Source organism: Apostichopus japonicus, chromosome 7, assembly GCF_037975245.1.
Source record: "Apostichopus japonicus isolate 1M-3 chromosome 7, ASM3797524v1, whole genome shotgun sequence".
NCBI lineage: Eukaryota > Metazoa > Echinodermata > Holothuroidea > Aspidochirotida > Stichopodidae > Apostichopus > Apostichopus japonicus.
Genome location: NC_092567.1, coordinates 4,369,897 through 4,388,923, shown reverse-complemented (window position 1 = coordinate 4,388,923; position 19,027 = coordinate 4,369,897). Strand labels below are relative to the sequence as shown.

At 36.8% G+C, this 19,027-nt stretch overlaps 1 protein-coding gene across 13 annotated transcripts in view; it reads left to right on the top strand.

Annotated features, from left to right (window-relative positions):
• Window positions 1-19,027, top strand: part of LOC139969978 (NLR family CARD domain-containing protein 4-like) — a 585,990-nt gene that overhangs the window by 309,367 nt on the left and 257,596 nt on the right. For 11 of the 13 annotated variants that reach the window (XR_011793853.1, XR_011793851.1, XR_011793854.1 and 8 more), the window contains 2 exons: window positions 6,193-6,248; window positions 14,840-14,875. The exons of the other annotated variants lie outside the window; for them this stretch is intronic. The gene's annotated coding sequence lies outside the window, so the exon portion shown is untranslated. The remainder of the gene's footprint in view (window positions 1-6,192; window positions 6,249-14,839; window positions 14,876-19,027) is intronic. 13 annotated transcript variants of the gene reach the window in all.

Below are 19,027 nucleotides of genomic sequence, written 5' to 3'. Positions count from 1 at the left end.
AAATGTTTTTACAAAAAGTAGTGGTATCACACACTTTGGGCAACTTAAGTACACAGCGACAATGATAAGATAAAACACTCGTTCTGCAGTTTTGTACAGGAACAGAGGGTCGTCAAAGCCGACATCATATATATGGAGGAGGGAGGGGAGGGGGTCTGTGGTCGTTCCCCAGAAAAAGGGCAAGTTTAGACTTCAAATGATACAGTCTGCGTCATAGTTTGACTTATATGACTTGACTTATGTCCAATATCTAAGTCTAAACGCAACATTGTGTTTTAACTATTCTAACTTAGTTTGAAATGCGTGGTGTGGCGTGGTGGGGAGACACCCCATCACTCCATTGATCGGCGCTTGAAAAGAGTACAATCTACTTGTGTTGGCGAACATAAACATCCATGCATGATTTGCCTTGAACAAATAATAGTAGAAATAAAATTTGGGTAATGATATGAGGGAGAGCATTTAGAACTATATGTGAACTTAAAACCATATTTTATTTTGTTTATACACTTACGAAAGTAAGAGTTATAATACTGAAACGAAGAAAAGAAACCGAATTGGTCCGTCTGTTACTCCCCTTACGTCTACCTTTCCCAGATTTGGATATATTTGGCTAATAAAATGAATCAGCTTCCAGAGGCTTCGCCCCCTGACCCCCTACCCCTTAAGTCCAGCGGACCACACCAGCCTGCTTGGCATACATTATAGATAACTATAATTTATTTATTACGTCTGATTTGTGTTTTAGTGCTTGAAACTCGCTACGAGAGAACAAGGGATATCACTAAATTCAAAAACTTCAGGGGGCTTCCCCTTGTGGAACCAACAAGGGCTTGAAATATATTCCAGAGAAAGCCCCTCGACCCAGCTAGAGCTCTCAGAAACGTTTTCTTAAATTTTGAAGTTAGCTTCTTCCTGATAACCCTATCTAAAACTTATGCAGCCTCCGGAAACTTTGCATCACACCCTTTAATAGCATTAAACTATCAAAGAAAAAAATATATCATTTACATTTTTAGTCTGCTTTTTAATCTGCATACAATCGAAATGTGCATAAACAAGCGATATGCTTTGTAGATGAGTACTAGTTTAATGTACAAGCCATCAATATACATATTGCGTATCGATTTGGTACAGTGTTGCATCGATATTATATACTTAATGAGGTAACGATGTACACTTTATTCCATTTAACGCGTGTTATCTGTCGAAGTTTTAACTTAATATTTTGGTTTGATTTTCGCTGAGATGCTAAACTGTCATAAAGAAAAATTAAATATTAGAGTAACCACTAATCTTGCAAGTAGTAGTTAAGAGAGGGATTCAGATAAAATTCAAGTAGTTTTATTCATCGGTCAACGCCTAAATAAAAGAACAGATTTGTAATGTATTTTTTTAATTGTTTTCAACTGTATGGTCCACCATCTTGTCTACAGACGTCTAAAAAATGTAGACGTTATAGGATTTATTGTAGTCGTTTAAGTGAGTTAAAGCCAAACGAATGAATTACTAAGCAGAAAAGGATACAGGCGAGTGGTCTGTTGCAGGAGGGGAGGTATAAATATGTGCTATTTACTCGTTGGTTGTTATGGTATCTCTCTTTTTTATTTGGGGGAAAGGGGATTGGGGTGGGGTGATTTGACTAAGGAGCTGCAGTATATGTGCGTCTTACTGTAATGTTATCGTCACTTAGTCAAACACAATGCAAAATGTAAATAAATGGCAGATCTCTACGCACCTTTACATTACATCTGCGAAATATACGTTTTCAAGCGATACTCCTGTTGTTATGAACAACTGAATTATCATCTTTTGATGTGTAATAAATAATAATGCAAATTGACATGAAAAAAAAGAAACACCTTGCATAAAAATATCTGCGACTGTTTCTTTTACTACGATCCAGGTTTCGCATAAGCCGCGGGATTGCGCGAATCCCACAATTTCATTTCAAATCCCGCATGTCAAAAGTTGCCAAGACGTGATTTCCCCGTAATAAATTTCAGCTCTTAACTTAAATTAAACATACATTACGGCTGTGACCGTGTAGCGATTAATCGCTAAACGATCGCATATGGAATAAACGTTTAGTATAAAGTCGCGATTATTTTAGTTTTTTTATCCCGTCTATAATCCATCTTAACATTCCGTAAATTTCCTTACCAGTCTTTCCTTCTATTTATAAATGAATGAAAAAAATATAGCAATTAGCTATAACTATGAGAGGAAGACACTTGCTATGGACTACCAGAGTTAGCTGCTTGGTGACAACAAAGACAGGTGCACTCGTCAAACTATGTTCCATGTACTATGTACTATGTTCGTAAAATCCCCACAAACCTCCGACTACATGGTAGCCTAAAATCACAAAGAGTCAACATTGAAATCTAGCCTAACCATCTGTTTATTCGCTTAAATTGTGTCTCAGTTAGCTGGTAATAAAGTATTCACCGTAAACTTTCATTATTGCCGCTATCTTTGACTACATGGTAGCCAACCACCAGCATAAGTGGACATCTAGCCTAGGAATCTGCATATGCTCTAAAGTTGTAGGGCAGTTAGCTGGAACTAAATATCCATGGAATACTTTCATTATTACTGCTATCTTCGACCACATGCTATAGCTTAACACCACACTAATTCAATGGGAACATTTTGCCTTAAACATCGTTTTTTGACACACAGACACACACAATACCGTAGCCTTGTATACAACTTTCAATTAGCTGTTGTTAGCAGTTGTTTTGGAAGGTATGTGCTATGTTTTGAAGAGGTAATATAGTATTGTACGTACACAGTAACTGTTGCGATGGATTGAAGATTTCAATCTTGAGTAGTTTTCACCGGTATAATACTTTCGTTTTCGGTGTTGTGATTTTATCCACACACGAAAAAGAACCATTACGAATGGCTAACACTGGAAATACTAAGCAATTAAAACAGCCATCTACACTACCAGAAAGTTATCTCATTAAAATAATCTTCCGTATTCGCGTGTCTTGATTAATCAAAACATGAAATCATGAAAGCACTCGCGTAGTAGTTACGCGATACCCCCTCAGAAAACGGGTACCCGTTTGTGTGTTTTCGATCCGGGTACACGAATGTTCGGTCGGGTACCCGAGTATTTGGGTACCCGACTCAAAAGTTTTCTTCCATCGCTTGGATTAAGTAACTTATAATGGATGCAACTATGCTGCAGGCTATGGTAGTCTTTGATGAAAAAGAAATTATCGTGGTTCTTCACATTATATACGTGTTTCTTGAGTTTAATGGAAATGAGCACATGTGTCATATCGTTACTAGTATTGTTACTGAATCATAACCGAAAAACTAGGGACGTGCAGTTAGTTATAGCAGGTGGGTAAATTTGAACCGGTGAAACGGCCGATTATTTAATAGAGTGCGCCCTGCAGCTATGATATCTTTGTAAGATCGGCTGCAATAGTCTATGCTCGCATTTAAATCCCGGAATCAGAAAATGTAAACAAACAGAAACAAAGAGATGCTACAATGGTCCGTTCTATTTCAATACAACAAGTATTGTTATCGTATACAATTGCTGCTGATATTTCTGTTTAGTTCGTGTTGCAGTTTTTTCACGGCCTTATTGATGTTCTGAAAGACAAACTGCAATAGAAATCATGATTTATATTGATATGATATCTTCATTCATATTTGTTTACATGCAAGTGTACGTTTTTTTTGTATCCATCAACACTTCTGTCGATATTAGACTTTAACGTAGGCTTCTTGAATCTTCTTAGAAGTTTGGACAGTGTTATTGTTCAATGTTATAATTATGTCATAATAACACAATGCTAGATTATACATACTTTCCTCCTACGTAAAGTACAAGTAGAGATATTGATGTATTTGGTATGAATACAGTTGGAAAAAAAAAATAAGAAAGTGGCTGGAAACAAGACATATAAACCTTCGTTTATATAACTGACATACTCTCAGGACATCGGAAAAGGGATCTGGTGATTATGACGATGATTTGTCCAGTCTTGTAGCTCCGTAATTTAACTCAATAAAGTAATTCCAAATACATTTAGTCTTTTTCTTTTATCAATATTTAAATTATTGGTTTTCATGATCTTTGATGACGTCACTAATGTGTTGTAAAATAAAGCTGAATATCTTGATAACCGGGTAGCTTTACCAACATCACGAGCAATCAAATGTTTAGTTTCTCTGTACAATAACACATCTATACTAGGATTCTACCTTAAATGATGATTTAAAATTAATTGATAGAAATGTCAATACATGCAAATCTCTCTATCTCCGCCCCTCAACATTATTTCTCGGACTCGTACACATTGTACCCTCGTTCTTTGTTCTGTGTTTTAAGGACACATCGAGATTCCCATTGTTAATGGTTGAGTGACGTCACTGCTGATGATGTCATCATTGATCAATCTCAAAGACAGAAGTAGTCAATGTAAACAACACGTTTGCCTCGATCCATGAAATGTTTTCTACTTTAGACAGATGTGTGTTTAACATCTACTAAATTATCTCGTGATAACAGCTTAGAGAGAGATTCATAGAAGATGTAGTCGAAGTCATTGTCAGTTTGTGCATTATTTAGAATATTCTAAACCGTCGATATTTGGACTTCATTTTCTACTCTCATAACGTTTTCCAACCCCACTCCCACCCTCCTCATTCCTATCCACTTTACAAAGCGAGGTATCAGCTGTCACATGCACCGTGTTCCTACACCTATGATTTATTCTTAATAAAGTTTGAAGAACATTAAACAAAAGAACCCTGAGTGTAAAACCAAAATTACCTCTCTTTACCGAACTGGGATGCTCTTAGATCCTCTTACATGGAGACTGGTTACGTGGTTATGACAGGGACGTAGCCAGGAGGGGGGGCAGGGGGAACGACTGCTCCCCCCTTTCAGTGTCGAAAAACATGTTTAAAAACTGTTGTACTTTGTCAGTGCTCTTTGGATCTTGAATACTCGTCAGCTCCGTTAACTCGATTATAATCGTAGTAACATTCAGGCCTACTGACTCAACTACTTACTAAGTTTAGCAGATGCAATTAGCTAAATTTAGCCTATAGCCTATTACAAGCCCACAGTTGGCCACTGCGTAATAAAATACATATTGCCTACCTAACCGCATTCGATGGAATGTCACGAACCGTATGCACAACGACGTCGACAACGTTCGTTCTCATCCTTTCTATGATTCGTCCTAAGTTGTTGCACGAACAGCATGTTATGAAGCTAAGCTAGCAATCGGACGAAATACGCACTTCCTATAAATAATTAATACACTGCGATAACGATATTTGTTTTTAGGCCACTGCACATCTGGCTGTCTTACGAAATATGAAAGTTTATATTGTCCATCAGTTAAGTTCGACAAATGTATTAAAGTCCAGACATTGGACAATAAACAAGAATCATCCTACTGGAAACATTGTAAAAGAGCACTATGTTTGTCTTTCTGATACATTATGTAAAAGAACAAGTAAAAGAATTCAAACAGGAAACAAAGTCTGCTGATAATATGATGTCATATGATAATGATGAAACTGGCAAAACATTGCACCAGATTGCATCTAAGGACCTTCAATTGTTCAAAAATATCTCAAAAGGGGTGTCCCCCTCCCCTTTAACCCCTCCCCCATATCAATCACAAAAAGTGCTCCCCCCCCCCCTTTCAAATTCCTGGTTACGTCACTGGGTGATGAAAATGCTTTGTTTATTCTTATACTCGACTATTATTTGGTTTCTCAATTTAGTCCAAGACTTGTTTCTGTTTGAATGGGAGCATATGTTTTCATTTAGGCTAATTGTATAATTGGTCAGATATATTAATGAGATGATGACAATTCTAACCTGATTGGTTATATAACTAAGAGGATAATGGTTTTAAACTGATTAGGTATAAATCCGAGATGATAATGATAGTAAACTGATCGGTAATCTTACAGAGATATAAGGATTGTAAACTGATCAGCTCTATTACTGGGATGATAATGATAGTAAACTGATAAGATCAAAATTAAGAAATCAACTAGATTGATTACTCAGCTAATATGAAGTTATCACCGAGAGCCACCATAAATCCAGTGAATAAAATGTTTTTGATTTCATTCCAGACCAAATAAAAAGAAATTGCAGTTAAATCTACTATCAGTTTCTTTCATTTTATTCATCAGTTTGGAACTCGTCGAGTATTGATCGCCGCCTGAATCTACAGACTGGTCAATGGCAGGTAAGATATTGGCACCGTGCTTTCAGCTTTTGCTCATAATGCATTCTGGTCAGCTTATTTGAGCTAAGCTACCCTCTGTATTAGTTTACCAGTAAATACAAAATCAATATTGTGATAGCATTAATAGGTGAAATACAGTGAATTGCTTATAGCAATATAATTAGATTGTGATGAACAGAAAATAACTAAAAAACAACTGAGATTTCAAGACATCTTCTTGCTCCTGCTACCAAACGTTGGTCAAATTTCTTTTATTATTTTTGCCTTTTCTATCTGAATGTCACCCCGTGTGTCCCTTATTACCCAACCATAAATTTGTTTTATTATTCAAGATATTCTCTCCAAGTATATACAAAGGCATAATACTGGCTTGCAGAAACGAGACACACATGCTATTTTTTTTTTTTTAAATCAGGGTTGTATAAATTTTTGCTAACATTGAAGAAAAGAGGATTCTTCATCATCACATAGTGACTATTTATGTATATTTATCTACTATATGTACTAACAAGATAACATAATGAAAGTATGTACATACTGCTCGATTGTTGAAGGATAGGTTACTTACGCGGTGTCCTTTTCACACTCAAAGAGGTGGAATATAATCTTTTAAGAAAGACTTATATAATTGGGAGTACTTTTCTTTAATATCTCCTACCACTGTCAATCAATTATTAATTAGATATTAAAATATTAGATAATTGGACACCGTAATTATAACGTTAAATAGAACAACTTCAGGTCCTCAATGGCAAACAGTTTTCTTCATTTCATCCCTGTTATTTCTTTATCTAAATGTGTGATGTAATATCTTTTCAAAACAGAACTGTCTGAGATAAGATATACTTCGTACAAAATATGAAAAACTGGTACTCCAGCTATAAACTAAAATACTGTATCCTTATACACTAATAGAGAATACTCATAATAGTTTACAAAGATTTAAGTATATGGGACAAAATCAGTCTAATTGTATTTTCTAAAACTCATTTCGAGACAGCCGTCACTGCATGTAAACATACAGTAATGAGTGAAGGGATACGCGATTCTAGTAGTTTCAGTTTGTAAAGATATAACGTTATCCTTTGAGACATTCAGAGAAAGCGGAATTCAGATCGCTGTGTAAGAAAGAGGAGAACATTGAGAGATTATATTTATATTTATATTTAGGTTTGCAGTCTCGTTCAGGGCCAAGGCCCTCTCCAACGACTTTACAACTTAACCCTGGTCATTGGTAACTTGTCACACCCACACACCAAAGTGTGCACAATTCAATCAATTTCTCTTGGGGTACCGCAGTACACCACAACCACGTGTCCCACGGGGGACTTCCCATAGGGTGCAGCCACAAACTGGTACACGCAACTATATTTACAAGTCACCTCGCAAGTCCCAATTTATACACCTGGGTGAAGAGAGGCAATGGAGATAAAGCGCCTTGCCCAAGGACACAACGCAATGATCTGGCCAGGACTCGAACCTGTAATCCTTAGATCACAAGTCCACTGCCTTAACCACTTGACCAAAACGCCCTCTTCAGATCGGAGCACAGGGAGTGGGGTGGGGGTGGGGAGGAGCTGATATGCTAGCATTGTTTTCATGAATCTTATTCAAGCCCGTCCAATGAATAATTCTTTATTGAAACACCCGTACAACTTCCATATCAGTGATACTTTTAGTATTACAAATATTGCAAAGATATTGCTGAAAGGTTTACCCTACATGTTTGTTACGTATAGGGCAATCACTTTGACACATACCGTCTTATTATTTTGAGGGGGTGTGAAAGTACATCAGTAAACTTCACGTTTATTCTCCGATGAATCGTATACAGTTATGCATCATTTTGAACCTGGTCTTGCTAAGTTTCTTGTAAGTTATGTGTAATTGTTCATCATAACATATAGAACATTCGTAACAGTCCGTTTAACTGACCCAGTATCTTACTGTAGCAGCTCCCTGGTTTTAACTGGCCATGTTTAGGTTTTTAGTTGTTTCTGATGGTGTGAGACGTGGGTCTTCCATGCATCATTATAACACTAACAGCTTTATTACTTTAAAATGTTGGACATGGTTTATTTAATTGCTAATCAAATCAAATTAAACCATTTCTATGGTACTTTGCGAATTGGTCAAGAACACAGGATGGTGATGGGGAAAACTTGGAAGTTAGTAATAGGAATTAGATGTATGTGGAAATTGACTCTAGACGCTTATTTTAAGTTGATTTCTATACTTTCGTATTGTTTAACTCAAATAATGTTGAGAATTAATTCAATGCGTAGACGTTTTAATAAAATTAAATAAAGCTGCATGATACTTAATAGGTTATAACGTTTACCAATCCATATAATATTCACACATAACTGGATAGCCCTGCAACTAATTAAGAATATAAATATGTTGTTTCAATCACATGAGTGCTACTTATTAGTGAGTTATTTATCGTTTAATCAGATTCAGACAATACTGTGTCCCACAAATTAATTGTCATGTTTTATTTGTATTTTTCCAAATTTTTAATATCTCTGCCTCATCTTTCCTGGTGCGATTTTGGTGAAATAAAGTAACATTATGTTTTCAAGGTCCTTATCTTTCCTTTTACGGCCAAGTTTGTTACCAGCAGATTGTAGCAAAAACAACACAAAGTGCAGAACTTAGAAATATCCATTATGGTATTCTTCCTTTGGAATTAAATATTGCTGATAAATAAACTTTGTTGCTTAGAAAGCCTCAGGGGATTTGAATGATCACTTGCTTAAATTATGATTTATCCAGATTAGTGTATACGTCACTGACATAAGTGCTTAGATATAATGACAGGACGGATCTGGTTTTTATTTGAAACTCTGGTTTATTCTTCTGAATAGTAATGCTTACCATGGTCATGGTCCTTTGTATATATGAATGGAAGAGGAGCTATTTTAATTACTGACATTTCAAGTGTTCGGATCTTATACTCTTTTTTTGTCTACTTACCCGCTTCGTTGCTTTCTTGTACGGATACAATGGTACCAAAACATATGTATTCACTTTATAAAATATGAATATAAGACAGATATTCGTATTATTTAATGCGTGTTTTGAACAGACACAAAAATACATTCATTAGACGATTTTGAAGGAGTCAGGGTCCTGGCTGGGGGAGTAGAGTTGTTCCAACTACGGTTTAGTCTGTTAATGTATGAGCGGCCTATTGTTTATTTTATCTTGATAACTATCTTCAAGTATTAAGGATAGTTTATTGCCACACTCGGACCTTCCAGCCTCATTCATTTTTTTCCAAAATACCACTTTAAATCCTCGTGAAACATTGGTATTATTCTTCTGAACCAAAACTTAACTGTAGTAAAAATCAATGACATTAACAAATATGTATGTATGTCTGTATAGTGATCTTCCCGCAAGAAGGAACTCGCGAAAGAAGCCATGGAGGCTTATAGACTCGCAAGCTGACCGTAGCCATGTGTAAATGTGTGTAAATGTTGTTTAAATGTGCGTGGAAAGTAATTAATCACAGCTCTGATTCGCTCTGTGGAGTAAATCATTACCGATGATTCGGTGGAGCCGTGATTAATTACTTTCCACGCACATTTACACAACAATACCATAATACCAGTCAGTATGTTGGAGCAATTATACTACTGCTTCGTTCTGTTGTCTAGATACCATGGTAAAGAAGGAACGGACACGTATTTTGTGACGCTGTATACGAACACAATGTTGAAAAATATCCCGCACATGAATCTGTTTTTTTTTTATCAAGATACTGCGTCACGGATAGGCTGAAAGTTTTTTCACTGTTCTTGATTTTCCAACTCATTACGATTTTCATTTATATATATTCATTTACCTTTGTCGTTTACCTCCATTGCATTAACATAAAGTCTGTTCAAAGTATCTCTTTCGAGATCCGGCTTTAGGAATCACAAATGATTTCGAGTTGGTTAGCATCATGTTTGATCTCTAGAGTAAGGCAAAATATGTCACCAAAAACAGAACTAGTATTGTTCGATACAGGTGACAAACGCCTACAGTGGAATTACGGCCTTCCTTACCGGTTTCGAACCTCTGGACATACAATCAGCGTCCATAGCCTAGTGGTTAGGGTGTCCGCGTACAGAGCGGAATGCCCGTGGTTCGAATCCCGGTGGAGGCTGAAAGTTTTTTCACTGTTCTTGATTTTCCAACTCATTACGATTTTTATTTATATATATATATATATATATATATATATATATATATATATATATGCTAAGCCTTTGTCGTATATTGCTTTCTGGATTTTGTTAAAAAGCATCTTAGATGTACAGTAGACTCTCCTTTTGGGAAGCTGGAAGATCCGTTTAGAGCAATGGTTGGATAACAAAAATAACTTAACGGATGTAACATTTACATAGTTGTTCACAGTATCGACTTAATTGCCATCAAATAGCACTCAAAAGCTTTCATCTGTTTGATGAATTTTTATAATGTGGATAGATGCTTGAACTCATTGGAAACCTGGTTGCTTTTTAACCAGCATCGGGACCTAAATAACATATCACATTTGCATAACATATATACATACTAGATTCACCTTCCTATACATGTAAGAATTGGGGCTGAAGTTGTTTCTATTACCATTGCCTGCTGAGGCTAATACAAGCGGTCAGATTCATAGTTCCTACTATAATATTGCTATACTGTTGTTCAAATAACATACACTTAGAGTTTCCGTAAGAAATATATAACTCGAATCTATTACAAAAAGTCCGGCGCATATATTGTTCATTTCCTTTCCGTTATCACCAGAATAAATATAAAATATTTATAAATAGGAGAACCAAAGACTAGGAATTATAACATATGTACATCAATATGAATATAAATATCAGAAAGTAAAATAATAAAAATTAGTTGAAACTTATGTTACTAGAAATAATCTACAAAAAGGATTCAAGTCATTCTGTTTGAATAAACTTCACAGCAAATCAAAGAAAAAAAAAACTGAAGTGCTTTATTCCAGTTTTGGGGGCAAGATATTAAGATTGTGTAAATTTCTGTCGGCTTTAAATAAGACCCCGTTCACACGTATAAAATTGCATCTTCCGACCATCGTTTCTTCACAATAGTGCGACCATATTAAACTAACTACGGTAGCGGTCACACATACTCACACGACTTTGTACTATATTCGGACGATCGTTATTCGCAGACACAGGCATCAGTGAGTTAATTATGCTTTGCAAAGCTATCATGCGCAGTTGCGTTGGGTCGATCGTCGGACCATAGTAGAGAGCGGTCACACGCAAACCGTATACCATGGTCGGACCATCGTTATGTCTGGAAAAAAAATGTACGTGTGACTGGGGTCTAAAATACTTTAAGTGCAGGATACAGTGGGTGTTCCATACGAACAGTTCATGTCTTCTCAATACAATATAAATCGTCCAATTAAAACGCTGAAAGGAATAATTAGTTAACGGAAGTGCTGTAAATGTTGCTGATTATAATTATGGGGATTTTTAATCTGATTTAAATTTTTTGATACACCGTCATTGATGAAACAATTATCCCTCGCGATGAAATTGGCAAAAGCAATGCAATAACTGAAACACCTTTGATGATGTCATAAAAGGGATTTGTCTAAGTACAGACAAAGCTGATTTACAGATACGACTGTCTGGTATAGCAGACATAGCACATAGTCATATAGTATATATTGCTATAGGTATTTCGTTGCAGTCGCTCCGGGGCTAAGACATGTTTGGTTACATGGATGAAAGTGCTACAGTATGCATAGCTATAGAGTCTTCAAACTAATCTTGGTGATTTTCTAACTTTAAGATATTGACATAAAATATTGATTTTTATTAGATTTGTTCAACTGTTACAGATCAGTGAGGTATGTGACATAAGTATGTAATACAGGTCACGGTAGGTCACAGCGTTAATCTAGGATATGATCTTCATTTTACCCGACATTCTTGAAATGGACGCAATCTTACATGTTGTCAAGTGTCCACTTCTTGTCAGACTCACAGTATACATTAGGAACCTTTGTGATCATATTTTATTATAAACTGCCCCTACTCCTCTCTTTCAACACCCTTTCATCTGATTTGGAAGTATATTAATGTGTTCCTAAAGCAGCCATATCCGTTGTTGTATGATATCATTAATTTAACACGAAACCAAACCTTGTACAACTCTAAGTGTTTAGATAGGTGTATGCGCATTAATGAAGTGATAATTCATTTAATCACACGTTGCACTTTAGGACATTATTCTTATCCAGTAAACTTGAACCCAATTAAAGACAATTGGTCATAAAAATCTACGTATTGCCTACTTATTGTAATGGCACACTTCCTATGGTTTGATTCGTTATTTTTAAATAATATATTAAAGATGAAAACAAACTTCCTTAGAGATTCTAATTGGAAGGGGGGTGCTAGGTCCCCATACTGAAGTAACGACAATTATATTTAAAGTTAAATCTGCAATTGACCAAGGACGAGGAATTATTTCTCCAGGATGTTTATATATTGTACAATAAACAATATACATTAGAAACCTTGTGACGACGTTGGTAAAAATAAATGAAAATAAATAAAGTCTCCCTTCCACGCTCGTACTCCAACGCTTTCGTCTTATTTCCCAGTTATTGTTGACCTTCTTTCTCTGCATGTAGACTCCTATATGCTCTCCTTATAGAAGTAATTGTCTTGTGAATCAACATTCTTAATTTTAAGATAGAGAATATTCAAACAGATAAAAACATATAAAGCAACATTAATCTATCGTGCTTCCAGCATTTCTCTTCCACACCGTTTTAGTCAAAATTGTTTGATTGGTGAAAATATGGTTGGATAATTTCATCTCTAGAATATTTACGTCTGACGTCACTGCACGCAGCAATACAACAATCATTTAATGTAACTCGGTTGTAGTAGTTTGAGTTGTAATATGATTTGAGGGATCCATATTGATTATATTTCATTAATGATTTAGATAAAGGTATATATATACGTAACTGCATATGTACGTCCTAGCAGGCTTATATATGAAAGGACGTATCTGGGATTAACTCGAAACTAACAAATGGATTGTTAGGTAGGTTTCATTAACTTGAGGTACTTGAACATACTAGGAATATCAAAAGAGAGGTGAACTACTCAATAGTTTAAGTAAAAGATTAAATTGAACGTTTTTATTTCATTTTCAAGAAACGTCGTTTTGTACCATCCACTGTATGTACAGTACTATCAAATAAGCAGTATTATGATACAAAAAAAGTCAACGCTGAATCTGAACTAATAGTAGTTTTAATTACTTGTAGATTTCGTCTTTTGAATATCGGCTAAATAAAACAAATACAAAAATAGTACCTCGAAGTAGCTTGGGCCCGAGTGGGAGGAGAGGGGGGGGGGTCAAAGTACCTAGTAATGTGGTTGATTTTGTAAAGTTGACCACCCGACAAATTAACTATTGTATCTTCATAATTATATTCAAGTGCTGACGACAATATAATGCAACATCCGGGCTTGGTATCCTCACATGGTACCTACAGTATTGTTATTAGTACTCTTTCCATCAGAACCATTCAATATGTCTGTATATTATAGTATAAGAAACACTCTGATAATACATAGAGACACAGCAATGTCGAGCTCACGCGGTTTCTGCCAATACTAGTCTTACAGACACACATTGCGTATCGGTTACATAAAGTCATTCTAAATATTCCTTAATTTACAGACCGTCGCTTCCTGGTCTAAATGTTCATTGCCTAACGTTGAACAGAGAGTGTCAACTATTGGAAAACTGATTATGTGCGCATGTGCAAACTTCCAATTAAACATACACACATACAGGGTAAATTTAAAAGAAAAAATCTGTGCAGGGTTTATTATATTTCATGATATCTTTTAATGTTAACAGATCTACAGTAGTCTATTTAATTCTCCCCTTGTGTCTCTTATTTTATGTATTCATCCTACAACTGAATTTTCCAAACTTTCATGGATATCTCTACATGAACAACAATACGATAGAAACAGAATATATAAGACGAAAGGGTGGGGGGGGGGGTAACCAATATGATGCGTTGTGGGCTAACCGATATTTTGCTTTATTTTTGCCGTTACATCGATCCAACCACGATGTTCTGGTGGTCTATCTTTGAATTCTGCCATTTTCCCTTTCTCGTGAGAAGTTCATTATTATGACGTCACGCCGTGTTTGATGACGTCACTCAGTGTTTAGTGACGTCACTCAGTGTTTGATGACGTCACTCGGTGTTTGATGACGTCACTCGGTGTTTGATGACGTCAATCAGTGATTGATGACGGGTTTAAAAGTAACTATGTCTTCCCTAAGAAGCTGATGTTTATATTCATGTTGTTAAGTCCGTGCATCTTACATTGACGAGTCTGTCTCCTTTATTGACTTTAGTGTGTTCAATGTAGATGTGCGTTTACCTGCCAGGAATAGTTTACATTGATATTTGTGAAGATGTGTCATTCCAACTTATATATATTTGCTTCGTTTAATTATTGAAATACAGTATCCAAACCTCGTAAATATAATATTTCTCTTCCTTTCAGGCCTGTAACATTTACGGTAATCTACCAGAAGAAGAGGTAAGAGAGACATAGATTCATGTTCCTGTTAATAAGTAACAGGCTAGGAGGTATTAATTACCGTGGAACAAAGAAATACGACAACAGAGTATTAGATATTTTCTCATCAGGGAGGAAAGATTTATAATTGACGTGTATCGAACAGAGAATTTAGGTAGGCCAGTTACAAGTCTCAATGTCAAGTTTATAAGTTGCTACGCGCCTGCACCCAAGCAAAAGTCCCCCCCCCCCCCAATGTTTGAAACAAATCGCCGCCCCTGAATATAAGTATGTGTGAGTTAAGGAGCAAGATGATTTACCGGGTTGTGAGAGTATCCGTTGAGTTTATCGGAAGATGATACGGATGTAGACTTAAGATTATCGAATATTTCATTTTCAGTTTATCTCATACAAAGATAAACTGTGTTAGACCAATGCAGTGAGAATGGAGGAATTTCGTTAGGCATAGCTGATTGGCATTTGGTGCTACGCAAGTATTTTGCCGAAACTTGATGGGACATGCCGCAGAGTTTTTGTTTCACGTCATTCAGATGGTCCGAAATAAAATTAAACAACAACAACAAACAATAATGTTGAACGAAAGATATGGCCTGATACACTTGAAGGTTCCGCGATCAGTTTAAGTTAGCACTAATTTCCAACAATTGTAAAAAATGCATTATAAAAGCTCCTTAGGAATCATAATGTACCACATATTCTTACAGCTGATCATCAGGGGATGTACAAAAATACATTTCTTCAAATAGTTATGCGTAGGCCTACCAGGTGAGATGAATACATGTTGTTCCAACATCAGTGGCGTAGCCACGTAGAGGCGTGGGTGCGACAGCCCCCATGAAAGCTTGTCGAGTAGAAGATAGCCAAGACCTCGGGAAGAGAAAGAGGAACAGTCATAGTTAAAGCGCTGATCCCTATTATATACACAGGTAGCCAGTGACAGATCAAGGATTACGGAAGGGGTGTGCGCCTCACCCTACCCCTTACATCGACAACTCCATTTTTGACGTTTCCATTTTTCCTCTCTCACTAATGTATCTATATAAATACTATATATGGTCTATCATAACGCGTGTGTGTGTATGGACGCCTTAAACAATTGTAGAATTGTGCTTTATGGAACCAACTGTGGCTGGTCTTGAACTCGACCGAGTCGTCGGGGAACATTTCGGGAAGGGGGCGACCGCCCCCCCCCCCCGAGCAAATTTTCTTTATGACATCGCTAGTAATTTCAAAATAGACAATGCTTAGAAGCAACTTACAAGGCCTGGGAAGTGTCATTTCCAGCGATCTGGGTGGCATTTTCGGCCAAAATTTTTCTTGTACGCTTCGAGCCAACTCATGGTGGCGCTTCGCTTAGATAGTTTGCCTACAGGAAATTACTCGCTACACGCCTGTTCGAATTTGTAATGCAAAGAGCAGATATAACATCACATCAGTGAGCATTGAAATGCATTTTCCACGATGAACAGCCTCAAAAACTGTCTATGTGTGTAGTCAAAGACGTAGGAGCCCAATTGGATTTGGGGGCTGTAATGACTTGCCCGAAAAAAAGCCATTTTTCGCGCGCTTCGCGTGCGTTCAACATATCGATGCCAATATCATATAAGCAAACATCGGTCATTATATTGCATGGCATCGTGTACCGCACGGTCCGTGAAAGTTGCACAGTATACCGCCAAATGCTAATGTAAACAACGAAATATCTTATGTAAAGGGAGAAAAAGCAGATCCATTTATGTCAAAACTCTCTTTTACAGTAGTATTGTCGGCCAAGCTTAGAACTTTATTTTAATTACCACGGAGATAATTTTTAAGCTATTTATTGCTATTTATTTTTCTTTCAGTGGGTGTCTGAAAAAAATTGGTTGTGGGGGGGGGGGGGCTGCAGCCCCCACCTCCTACGGATGGCTACGCCTATGTGTGTAGTGTTCGGTTTCGATATACCTGATATCGGAAATATCTGCTATTTTTCTGTTCCTTCAACCAAGTTTTATAATAGCCATTAAAAGAGGTTTTAATATTTCTACACCAATAAATTAACTGTGTCTGAATTTTCGAAAATTTCCTGACCAACATTATTCATCATAATTTCCTCTACTCGTGCAATTTTGACCTGTCTGTTAGGGGTTGAAGGAGGTTTTTCTATATTGGTTATCCATAGATTGAATTTTGTGCAACATTATGGGTATGTTTGAAGGGATTTTATTCACGAGAAATGTGAATTTTCAAATTCTCAACAAATAATGGGCTTAAAACCTTGAAAAGTGGGGCTTTCGGATATTGTGGGCCGTGACGTAGAATCACCTACAAAAGCAATGATCCATAGGACATGCAATGAGGTCGAACATGATGTGTGACTGGTGACAATCTTCAAAAAGGTTATGGATGGAAAAAAAACTTTTGGGAAATACTTGGTTCTTAGGCAAAAGTGTACATCTGGTTGGTCATTTTCAAGCCCGAGAAGTGCCATTTCCGGTGATCTGGGGGTATCAAAACCAAAAATTTTCTTGTACGCTCCGCGCCAACTGATGGTGGCGCTCCGCTTAGATAGTATATTCGCGCCCCCCGGGTTGAAAATCCTGGATACGCGCCTGATATACAAGTTTCTTTGATAACTACTTAAAACAGGTAGGCTTTTCCCATTCTCGGATACATTTATAGCTTGAAATCGCTGTAAAGCCCAGGCTACAAAGGTTGTGCAACGGTGACCGTTTAGTGTTTAGTCTACACGCCATAACTTCTTTGACGCAATACTAGCAAAATACACTGGTAGTGGCATTTCTTGTTGGCAGCTTGCCCAGAAAAGTGTTTACATCAACGTTAAGTACAATGGTACAGTATAGAGCAGGTGCGGACTTCGAATTCCAACAAAACCATTTACGGCATGTCTCGAGCCCAACCCAAACATTTTGTGTTAGGGGTTAACTATTTCTTTTGGGTAAAGTGTGCACACTTTTTTTCCAGAGTTGTGGGAGCAACTTTACGGACACAAATTCGGCATATCTGCTACAATAATACTATTGAATTGTGTTTAGGTTTTTCCATTTTATTTTTTTTCATTTTGGAAACAATGAACGATTTGTTTTATTTGCAAGATTTTTTTACTTAGTCCCCGTGACAAGACGTACAACCCAAAAATATTGCTTTCCAGGGACGAAATATGATTTCCATGTGCAGTGCATTGGCTTCTTAAAAGCTGGTAAAAGTCGGCTGTATCGGGAAATTCCCGGTAGAAAATAGTATGTTTGCGCTGTTGGATGATGTGTGCACGTGCCGAAAATAGTCACTGCGTTGCTGTCGATCGCTGCTCGTATTATCTGATGGAATATTACAATTGTGTAACTATGTTCTCTGCAAGATCGTGGATTTGCCGCGCTGTTTTGGCTTCGTCACGATCTGTACGTATGAAACGTGTTGAACATTTTCGCCGAACATGTCATCATACAAATACAGTAAATGCCTAATCCTTTGCCCACACTTGCAATCATTAAACTGGTTTTTCAACTATATATTTTTTTTTTCGACAGTTAAGTTTTAATTACAGTCTAGGACAGATATCGGATGCTGATCATATTGAATACGCCCTGAAAACTATTCCGTTATTATGAACAGAGGAACAGTGTTTGTTATACTGAGAATATGTTTAATACAAAATAGCGGAATATTTTCCGTGAACCTAGTTTGGACGTTTCCCAAGGTTTTACCCCATGCCGCTATACCTGGAGTTGGTGACATCCCTATGTTCCGACGTCTCTATTTTCCGACATCTACAATGGTCACAACGTTTTCACATTTGAGCCAGTTGACGTCAGATGACTTTGGCCTTAACTAATATCAAGGGGTTTGTCCAATTCAGCATGGGTAACCTACATGTTTCCGTTCTTGAGATAAAGTAGGTACACGGTCTTCATTGTGTTATCCTGTTGACTTAAGATGACTCTTGACCTCCAATAAAGTCAATAAGGTCCCTGTGTAATATGGGAAGCCAACATGTTAACTAGTATAATGGTTGCCAATGATACAGTTTTAGAGAAATTGGTGTTCAAGAAGGCAGTGCGCACACACACTGTAAAGCAAATGCACAGAGCCATATATGTTTATACGGCTCTACATATACATACTCACGTCATCATCAGTTCATAGGTTTGGATT